General features: G+C 47.1%; 1 pseudogene; it reads left to right on the top strand.

The window, feature by feature from the left end:
* The first annotated feature begins 7,190 nt into the window (after positions 1–7,190).
* Positions 7,191–11,141, top strand: part of LOC132506274 (ER degradation-enhancing alpha-mannosidase-like protein 1) — a 5,373-nt pseudogene continuing 1,422 nt past the window's right edge.

Raw genomic sequence — 11,141 nt, 5'->3', positions numbered from 1 at the left:
GTGTTAGTTTCTGCTTTATAACAAAGTGAATCAGTTATACATATACATATGTCCCCATATCTCTTCCCTCTTGCATCTCCCTCTCTCCCACCCTCCCCATGTCACCCCTCCAGGCGGTCACAAAGCACTGAGCTGATCTACATATGAATGAAAAAATTATACAAAACTCACACACAAAATTGTATATAAGTATTATGCTCCTTCCATTTTTACCCATGAATGCACCCGTGCTACCATCTGTAAGATCTACATTTCCAGCATCTGAGAAGTCTCTCCATGTCCCTTTCCAGTGAATATCCCTCTAAGGTAACCACTATACTGAACCCTATCACCTGTTCTTGACTTACACATTAATGGACTCATATAATATATACTCTTTTGCAACAGACTTCTTTTGCTCGCCATGATCTGTGTGAGTTGCCTGCACGTTGTTGGGGGATCCAATGGTTTATTTACTTATCTATTTTCCTGCAGATGGACATTTGGTTTTCCAGTTTGGGGTTTCCATTAATAAAGCTGTTATACATTCTTTTACATTTTGTGTGTGTGTATGTGTGGCCATGAGCACCCATTCTTATTGGACATATTCCCAGGAGTCAACTTCTGGGGCTTAGGATAGATGTATCTTGAGCTTTGGAAGACACTGTCAAGCAATTTTTTAAACATTTATATCAGTTCATACTCCCACCAGCAGTATATGAGCGTCGCAGGTGCTCTACTTTTTTTTGCCATCACTTATTTTAGTCTCTTTAATTGTATCCATTCTCAGACAACCACAGTTTATCATCTCCACTACTATCACCCATTAACAGTTGCCTGGACAGCTGCACTGGACTCCTAACTGGTCCCTTTGTCTTCTGGTCTTTTCAATCCATTTTGTAGCCGGCATCCGGGGTCTATCACTTCCCTACTAAAACCTTTCAATGGCTCCTGGTTACAGTTAGAAATAAACCTATGCTCTTACAGTGACCTTCAAACTTTTACATCTCCTTTCTCATCATTCAGACTTCATGCCAAATAATGTCTCCTCAATGGACCTTTCCTAATGAATGTCCATAACGTCCCCAGGAAATCATTACGCAGCAAATCCATTGCTGTATTTTCTACACCTCTCTTATCACTACCCCCATCATCTAATTATTGGCTCAACTCTGAACTATCTTTTCCCACTTACCTTTAATCTCCATGAGAGCAGGACTCAGTGTTCCCTGCTGTGCCCCAGCGCCCAGCCCAGTGCTGGGCACATTGTAAACCCTCCGTAAGCGTTTGCTGGGTGCACTTGCTTCCATCTGGGGCTGGGGTCTTAAGACGCCCCCAGTGCATGTTCTTGCAGCTGTTTCTGTTGTCACCAAGCCACTGTCCTTCTCAAGTCAATCTCAAATTGTGGTACATGATATTAAAAGCATCAGGACCAGATGTTCAATTTTCCAGACAGGTTGCTCTGATTGGAATTCAACTCTGAAAGAAGTTTCTGACCAAGAAACAACCAAACCCACGACTTGACTGCCCAGTCACCTTCACTCAAGGCTTTTGGCTTGTGCCTCCTTGAAACATTCACTGGCTCCCCAGTCTAAATATCTCCGCATCTCTGAACATGTCAGCCCCCTGGCCCGCCCCTCCTCCACAGCTTCTATAAAATCTGCCTTCCAGGAAACTGTTGGAGATTGACTCTCCCCTTCCAGAGTCACCTGTGAGGGCAAGAAAGGTATTGTTATTATTCTCTGCATTTCACACTTAAACAACCTGGGGCTGATCTAATGGAATCTCTCTCTCCTCTCACTCCCCTCCTTCCCAGGGTAACCTGGAGGCCTGGCCACCTGGCTGCAGAAGTGAGATGGGCCGCAGAGAATCCACCTACCTCTCTGAGACTGTATTTGAGAGAACGCAGAAACAGAGACGAGCTGGTTCTAGCGGTTTGAGAAAAAAAAAAAAAGAGATCTTTTCCTAAGCAATATCTAGTCGTGTAGAGGACTGACATACCATAAAATAGGCAGGGTAATCACAGCATGCGAGATTAAAACCATGCCTGGAGAGCACAGATCCTCGGGGTGATAGGGGTGGGCTAAGAGCTGCTGGCAGCCTCTGTGCTGGGCGGTGCCCACCCCTGTCTCTACCTCTCTGTCTCTCTGCCTCTCTGTCTTCTCCATCTATCTCTCTCAGACTCAGTTTCTCTTTCTCTGTCTGACTCTTTCTCTCTTCCGTCCCCTGATTCCTCCCTCCCCCAACTCCCAGCAACCACCAGAAGCCCATATGGACCTAAACTCCAAAATGACAGAATTAACGTCTCCATCCCTTTTTGCCTTAAGTGCACAGGTACCTCTGAAAGGAGAATTTTCAGAGATAGCTCTCACATGTTTCTCTCAATTATACATACACACAACTAAAAAACACACATGCGCACAGCCGCTGTTGCACATCCACACACACATGCACACAAACATACCCACACACATACATACATCCACTCATACATCCACTCTGCCCGTATGGAGTACGTCTGGCTCTGCCACTCATTTACTTCCTTTCTATGCTCTCTCTCTCTTCAGTACCTTAGCCATACCCAGACCCCTGAAACGACCCCACTTGGAATTCTCATTCTGGATGCCTCGGTTTCACTCTCTTTCTAGATGTAGATGTACGTGCATTTAGACACCCACCTGTCTTATCTTCCTCCTGCTTGCAGATCCTTCCTCACACATCTGTGAAATGACAGCCCTTGCATTCCTGCCCCACGTTGCTCCAGAGTGCAGTGTCAATGCACTCCTTCCTCAGTACAGCCCTTCCCTTGGTGGAGAATGCACGGTGGTGACTTGCGTCGGCTTCTCTGCACGATGTCACCGTGATTGACGGCTGTAACAGATGGCCCTGCCTTCTTTCCTTAGTGAGAAAGGGTGCACAAAAGCATGCCAACAGCAAGGACCCCTACAACTGAGATCAACAGAGTGGTATCCGACTTCGGCTCCCAGCCTGCCCAGGCTGTACGTCCGTAGGCCAGCTGTTCTCCTTTGAGGAGATATGACATTCGGTACAACTTCCTAATATAAATAATGATGCGATTCTGTAACTAGTCTCCAAGGACAACAAGGTCTTCTATATGAAGGACAACTGGCTTTTCTTCTAAGAGCAGTAGATTTGGCCTTGACATGGCCAAAGCCAGAGAATTGGACTCTGTGTCCGACACTGCCTAATTTCAGAATTCCATCGCTAATTCTCAAGCACATGCTGGGCTTTTCATATCAATACCTCGGATGTAACAAGGGTTCTCAACTCCTCTTAATCTTACTAAACCGCGGTTCCTGCAAAGTAACTGAGTGATTTTCAGTCTGTTCACGTTAAGGTTTAGCGCAGCATGCAAGCGGCTGAGCTGATGTTAACGTCTGAATCGTGAGCAGCCATATGGCCCCAGCCTTCCCTGCTCCCGCCTTAGCGAGGGCTTCCCCTGTCCAGGTTTGATGGCTGAGATGCCTCTGAGGGCTGGTGGACACTGTTTCCCTGACTACTGGGAATGAAGTACACAGGAAGGTCAGAGGTAGCTGAAGGGTGGCAGAGGGGAGAGATTTTTTGCTGGTCCTCTCCATCATGTGGACAAAGAAAAGAAGGCTGAGATTTAGAAAACCTGGGTCCTACCTGCAGCTCTGCCCTCCCTCCCTCGGTGGTACTAGCCAAGTCACCTTCTGTCTCTGGGCCTCAGTTGGAGCCCCAGTTTCCTCATCTGTGAGAAGGTAATTCGGACAAGTAGTTCTGAGTCTATGGTACTCAAATGGGGATCAAGTTCTTGAGCCTATGACCTGCTAACTGTCCAATCCCAAGTTATGACAAGTCTGACAGACTGGCCAAATTGTGTGTGTGTGTGTGTGTGTGTGTGTGTGTGTGTGTGTATAATTTTTTGCTAACTCAAAGAGGGGCAGAATTGGCCTCTAAAAATTTGTCTGCAGGATGTTAGGTTATTAAAAATATTTATAAAAAACTGGTTTATTTCCTCCCTCCCTCTCTCTTTCTTCCTGTCCTCTTTCCTTCCCTCTTCCTTCTTTTATTTCCTCTCAGCGAGTATTTATTGAGCAGTAGTTTTGTTCCAGGTGTTTTTATAGGCACCAGTAGTATAATGGTGAACTGGACGTGACAGTGGATTCTCGTCATAAGGGTTGGAACATGGCAATTGTACGACCCAGGAGGTGCTTCAGGATTACCTGCTACATAGAGCTAAGCAAACCTGAATGCCTTGGCATGTCCCTAAACTTGGAGGCTTGTGGGACAATAGGAGTCATTTTCTTTTGTCAAACTCAAGTAATATGGGAGGCTCAGCCATTTGTAGATCATTGGTTTGACATTGACATTCACCAGGATGATGTCATGGCCCACATTGACCTTCACCAGGATGATGTCATGGCCCAGTTGTCTAAAGAATGGACTCTGGGGCTTCCCTGATGGCGCAGTGGTTGAGAGTCCACCTGCCGATGCAGGGGACACGGGTTTGTGTCCTGGTCCAGGAAGATCCCACATGCCACGGAGTGGCTGGGCCCATGAGCCATGGCCGCTGAGCCTGTGCGTCCGGACCCTGTGCTCCGCAACAGGAGAGGCCACGACAGTGAGAGGCCCGCGTACCGCAAAAAAAAAAAAAAGAAAGAAAACAAAAGAACGGACTCTGGAGCCCCAAATTCCCAGGTTTGTATCCAGGCTCTGATGCTCACTCAGGGAGACAGTTTAACCTTTGTGCGTCTGCGAAACAAGGATAATAAGAGAAAACCTCCTTCATAGGATTATGAGTATTTAACGTGTCAATTGTTGTAAAGTACTTAGAATTGGATCTGGTGAATTGTCAATGCTGCTAAAATAAATTCTTCTTTTATTTCAGTATGTCTAAAACCAGGTGGATTACCTTTTTATAAATAACAATTTCTTTTATCTGTTGTCCCTATTTCCACAAATGACACCACCTTGGTCCCAGACTCTCAGGTTCGTGTGGAATCCATGCTGAATACTGTCCCGGCAGGGCTTTGATGAGCAGAGCTGTGGAAACTCAGCTCTCAGCTGACGCCCTCAAGATCCCCAGGGCTCACCTCTGTAATGAATCAACTTCTTCCCGCCACTCGTAGGCTGAAGATGTTTACCAGCTCCTAATCGACAATTCTTCAGCTTAGCATTTTATATCTGTTATGGTCTAGCTACCTGTTCAGCCTCCAGGAACACCTCTTGGAGAGGTTCCCAATGTTCTAGTTTTCCTGAACTATGTCATTCCTTCTTTTCCCGTCCCCAGGCCTTTGCTTGCATTATCATTCATATCTAGGAGGCATCCTCTTCTCTCTCTATCCAACCAAGTGTATCCTTTCCTTCAAGGACCAACACACTGTCACTTCCATTATGAAGCCCTACGTGAGTGTGAAGTCACCCGTCAGCAGTGGTTTGCTACTCCTCTGACGCTCCAGGGATGTTTGCGCCGCATTCAATAAAGATCCCATTCTGCCTTTTACTCTGGTTCTCGAGGAGACGGTGGATCACAGGGGTTAATGGCAGAGATTCTGGAGTCAGAACATCCTGACTGTGTCCTCTCATTTTTTCACTTACTAGGGTTGACCATGGATAAGTTTCAACTTCAAGCCTTACCTTTTCTATCTATGCAATAGTAAGAATAGTGCCTGCCCCTCCGGGCCTCCTAACTGGTCTCCGGTTCTACGTTGGTCCCCGCAGTTCCTCCCCCACCCTGAAGCCACAGTAATTCTTTGAAAACTTAATGCAACCCCCCTGATTTGAAATCCTCCAACAACTTTTTCATTGTCTTCAAAATTAAATCCCAAATCCTTCTGTTGGCCTGTAAGCCTTCTCTGGTATCATTTCCTACCATCTGCCCTCTCTCTCTGCTTCAGCCTCCTCGCTGTGCTCCTTGGACAGTCCAAACGTGCCTCAGGGCCTTTATACGTGCTGTGTTCCCAACCTGGAAGGTTCTTCCCCCAGGTATCCCATCACTCACTTTTACTTCATTCATTCATTGGAGAGACTTCCTCAGACCTACTCCCCATTAAAATGTCACTCCAATCCCTCTCCACCTACTCTGCATTTTAAATTATTACCTCTAAGATGTATTATATACTTCATTGTCTATCTATTTCCTGTTTGTCTCTCCTCAATACCGCCACGGGGTAGCTAAACCCCGTGAAGGCAGGGGACCGTGGTGTGGTTCACTATTTTATTCCAGGCCTTGGAAACAAAAAAAAGTCCTTGCCACATACTTGGCCCTTGAGTAATAATGAGTAAATCAATGAGCGAGGCTCAGCCCAGTGCCAGATCCAGGTGGGCTCGCAACGTGCAAACGCCGTTACTGTTGAACTCTCACGGCTGGGGGCTCACATCTATCTCCCCACTGGTTTGTGAGCTCTTCAAGGGCAGTGGCTGTATATTATTCATCTCTGTGTCCCTCACAGAACCTAGCACAGGAGCCCACCCGTGCATGTTAATGTCAAAGAGCTCTGCAGACATCAGAAGGCAAAAGCCGCAAAACAGAATGAAAGCAGCCCCTTGCCAGGGTGTGTGGGCCCTGGGAGCATTTCATCGCTCTGTTATCTCTGGCAGTGAGGACACGGAACCCTCACTGACAGAACGCAGCAGCCAGAGCTTCAAGGATGACCGCTGGACCCGGACCGTCCCCTGTGGGGTCACGTGCTTCCCAGGAGGAGCCCACGCCGTGGTAGCTTCCGTCCTTACCCCTGCCTACCTCCTGGCCTTCCGTTCCTTCTTCCCTCCAGGAGTTCTGCCTCCTGACACTCAGCACCCCATCCTACTGTCTCAGTCCCTGCTGGAGCAGAGACACAGACTCCTTCCTACGTAAGCAGGAGTCACTCTCCAGGAGAGAGCCGTGACAAGGTCCCATCTCAGCAGTGCCCGGGAATCCGACACCTGGAGAGCCTTGTGTATTTTCCCCCAGATCTCTGTCGAGCTGTGAATGTTATTAAAATGCCCTATTAGAGTGAAAAAAAGAATTCCAGATCAAACCACACAATATATAGGATTTAAAATACAGGCTGTGAATGTAATTTCCAAGGGAGCAGTGGTGAGCGAGTAAAGGGGGGTAATTTATGATTCTCCTGAGGAAAAGTAGAAGGCAAGACAGACACTCCGAGGTGATTCTTTCCTCCCCTCCTGCCCTGCTCAGACCCTCCCTTCGTGGCCTCTGGCCACTCCCTGTAGTCTTTGGAGCAATGCGGTTCCCCAAGCGGAGAGCCCAGCTGGTGGTGCTGCCGACGAGGGGGCTGACATCCTGCCAGCTGCAAGCATCTGGAGCATCCCCAGGTGTGTTTACCTAAAGAGGGAGGGAGCATCAGGTAATACGTAAGTAGAGGGCTGGTGATCTAAAAAGGAAAGAAAAGCTATGCCATGATTGTCCCCTAAACTTGGCATCCATGCAATGGAACTGAGCAGAGCTCAGCCTCATGATAATAATTCACCTTTAAGATTGTTTTCTATGCATCAGGCTCTGCCCTCAGTGCTTCTCTTGTGTTATTTTATTTAATCCTCACAATCAGCTTGAGGCAGATGCTACTATTATTCTCCTTTTCTAGGTAAGGAAACTGAGGCTCAGAGAGGGTAAGAACCTACTCAAGGCCACACAGCCTATAGGTGGAAGGTGGATTTGAATGCAGGCAGATTCCCTTGAGGGAGGGGAAGGCCTGGACCCCACTACTGCTATAGACATCAGCTTGCATTTGAACAGTTGCCTTGTAGTCTCTTATAATGCTCAGAATAAGGATAGCAATAACTAATATTTATTGGTGCTTAGCAGGTGCTGCCCTGAGCACTTCTCTTGTGTTGCCTCTTTTATTACTCATATCCACCTCAAGAGGCAAGTGCGCTATTATAGTATCCCCCATCTTTCAGATACAAAGACTGAGGATCAGAAAAATGGAGGGACGTGCCCAGCATCTCATGACCAAAAAGGGGAGGAACCAGAGTTAAACCCAGGCAGTCTGGCTCCAGAGGCCACCCTCCTAACTGTAACATTCTGTGCTCTCACATGCACCTCAGACACAGGAGGAGACTCTAATTCAAAAGTCAAAGCTTGTTCCTTAACAAACACTATTCCAGAACATCTCCAAAAGCGACGTGCATACTGGAGGTATATGCAATGCGTTAGGTGGCGCGCGGAGGAATCATCTTAATTACCCCAAGTTTGTATTACTTTCACTGTGCAATTCAGGGAAAAGATGTAGGCTCAGGTATGCACTGGCTGTGTGAATCTGTGCAAGTCACTGATTTTCTCCAAGCTGCAGCCTCTTCAGTTTCACCTGCAAAATTGGTTAATTAAGACCTACCGTGTATAGGAAAGAGTCTGAACAAGTATCTGAGGGATGGGAGGCCCTCTGTGTGTGTGGGAAGAAGACAGGACCCAGGGAGGGAGGAAGGAAATAAGGGAGATGGAAGGGAAAGAAAGGATAGAGGGAGGAAGAGAGGAGGGAAGGGAGGGAGGAGGAAGGAAGAAAAGGAAGGAAGGAAGGAAGGAAGGAAGGAAGGAAGGAAGGAAGAGAGAGGGAAGGCAAGATGGACCGCAAACTGATGTGTACTCCAGTGCATTTAAAAAATATCTTAGGTCTTCCCTGGTGGTGCAGTGGTTGAGAGTCCGCCTGCCGATGCAGGCGACACGGGTTCGTGCCCCCATCCGGGAAGATCCCACATGCCGCGGAGCGGCTGGGCCCGTGAGCCATGGCCGCTGAGCCTGCGCGTCCAGAGCCTGTGCTCCACAACGGGAGAGGCTGCAACAGTGAGAGGCCCGCGTACGGCAAAAAAAAAAAATCTTTAAAGCCTTAATAACCCTTTAATGGGTACTTGCTCTGTACCAGGCACTGTTTGAAGATGTGCACACGTTCTCATCCTCACACTGACCCTATTATGTAGTTATCATTCTCTCCATCTTGCAGACGAAGACACTGAGGCACATATGGTTGGAGGTCTGCTGATGGTGGCTTTGCTAGGAGTTGGCACGGCTAAGGCTTGAGCCCAAGCAGCTCGGCTGGAGTCCATGCCATGAATGCACGGCTGCTCCAAACAGGGACGAGAAGCCGGGGCATGGTCAGCCTTTGCCCATACAGTAGCTGACTCTGTTCCCTCTCGACAGCTGAGCTGGCCCACGGTCCCCACACCAGGCACTTGGCAGGGACTTTCAATCAATTTTGCTGTATTTGAATCTTTCTCACCTGTGAGGCTGGCATTGAGAAAAGAAGAGGATGAGACAAGTAAGTACCGACTATCTCCTATGCGCTGTGCTCAGCTATGGCCACACCCTCCACTGTGCAGACTCTCCCCAAGGGCACTCCGGGTACCACTAAGGTGGCATATGGAGGGATTCAGTTTTTAAAGTCATCCACCATTTTACTGTGTGTTAGGAAAGCCAATGTTGTTGAGATTTGCAAGATGTTCTTAACAAGGTCATGGATAAATAATATTCAAGTTAAGAATAGAAGTGGGTCAATTTACAGGGGGAAAATTAAGGAACCTGTCACCCTGGAGGTACAAGTGCCTGAAGGCAAAACAAGAATGATAGAAGCTTAGGAAATTGCATTGTTTCATCAAATTCTCTCTATAACCCTGTGTATGAATTGGTCATTCCCATTTTATAGATGAAGAACAAGGGGCTTAGGTCAATCGAATAGCTTGCCCAAAGTCTCAACACTTGAAATCAGCAAAGTAGAACTTGGAATGCTACTGCCTGACCATCTTGGGGTTCTCTCTCCACCATCTCAATGGTTTGTTCCTTCTGCTACACTTGCCCTTGAGACCCATACCTGACCCCGCCCCCTCTGCCCCCATCTCTGACTTCCTTTCTGTCAAGGGACTCACTGAATCTGAAGGAGTCACTAAAGCCAGTGGAAGTGTATTTATTTAAATTGTCAAGATAAATTAACTTTTGGAGCCCCGTTGGAAGAGTCCTGCAAGCCTGGTCTGTGGATTGGAAGCCATGAATATGCAAGTACACGGAGCCGTTGAATTAGGCTGCTGCAAACATACTTGGAGGCAGCTGGTTATTTAATAATCTGGGAGAATCACAGGAATAGACAAGCGGTCGCTCTGGCCCATTTGCATGGGTAAAGTGATAATTTTATAACACAATTGCAGCCATTAGGTTTCCCCAGACAAAGTCAGGGGAACACCATTTGGGAGCAATCTTGGGTGTCGTCAGCAGAAGACTGCTGCCTCCTCACCCCAGCTGTCAGACAGAACGACCTGTTTCCTCCAGCTGCAGCCTTGTGAAGCAGTGGAGAGCGGGACCTAGGAGTCAGACAGACTCAGGTTTGAGTCTCAGTATTGTTGCCTTGAACTATGTAACCCCTAGCTGATGGCCTAATCTCTCTGAACCCCAGTTCATTCATCTGCAAATGGGGATATTATTGGTACCTTCCTTTAATGGGTCGTTGTGAGGATTAAAAGTGATCACCTATCTAAAGCTTTTAGAACACTGTCTAGTACAATGATTCTCAAACTCTTCTGCACACCAGCATCACTGAGAACCTTCCAAAAATTTGCTGATGTCTGGACCCCACCTCTAGAGATTCTAATGTGAGCATGAATATTAGAATCTTTTAAAATATCTCAGGTGATTCTAATGCATCGCCAAGGCTGAAAACTACTCTCCAAGTACAAAAGTGATGCTTTAATAGACGGAAGCTAGAGTTATCATTTCTTTATCATTATACTTGCACTCAGGGGGCAAGTACAAAACTCCTCTCTCACTTCTGAGGGGGCTTGAAATTCATCAGCAATTCATCCTTTGTCCTCATCCCTGATCTGGCCAATGTCTAGTCTTCTTAGAAGGGGAGAAAAGTGGGATGTGGTTGGGTGAGGGAAGCATAGCTTCAAGGAGAACTGGGTGATAATGGGTCATTACCTCTCAGCACATTCTCTAAAATTGGAACTTTTCAAATAGTCGCTAAATATAGCCAGTAGGGAGAACAGTATGGAGGTTCCTTAAAAAACTAAAAATAGAGCTACTATATGATCCAGCAATCCCACTCCTGGGCATATATCTGGAGAAAACCATGGTTCGAAAAGATACATGCACCCCAATGTTCATAGCAGCACTATCTACAATGGCCAAGGCATGGAAGCAACTTAAATGTCCATCGACAGACAAATGGATAAAGAAGATGTGGTACATGTAT

The sequence above is a fragment of the Lagenorhynchus albirostris genome, chromosome 15 (assembly GCF_949774975.1).
Source record: "Lagenorhynchus albirostris chromosome 15, mLagAlb1.1, whole genome shotgun sequence".
In the NCBI taxonomy this organism is placed as follows: domain Eukaryota; kingdom Metazoa; phylum Chordata; class Mammalia; order Artiodactyla; family Delphinidae; genus Lagenorhynchus; species Lagenorhynchus albirostris.
The sequence above is the reverse complement of the archived record's forward strand: the minus strand, read 5'-3'. Positions and strand labels throughout refer to the sequence as shown.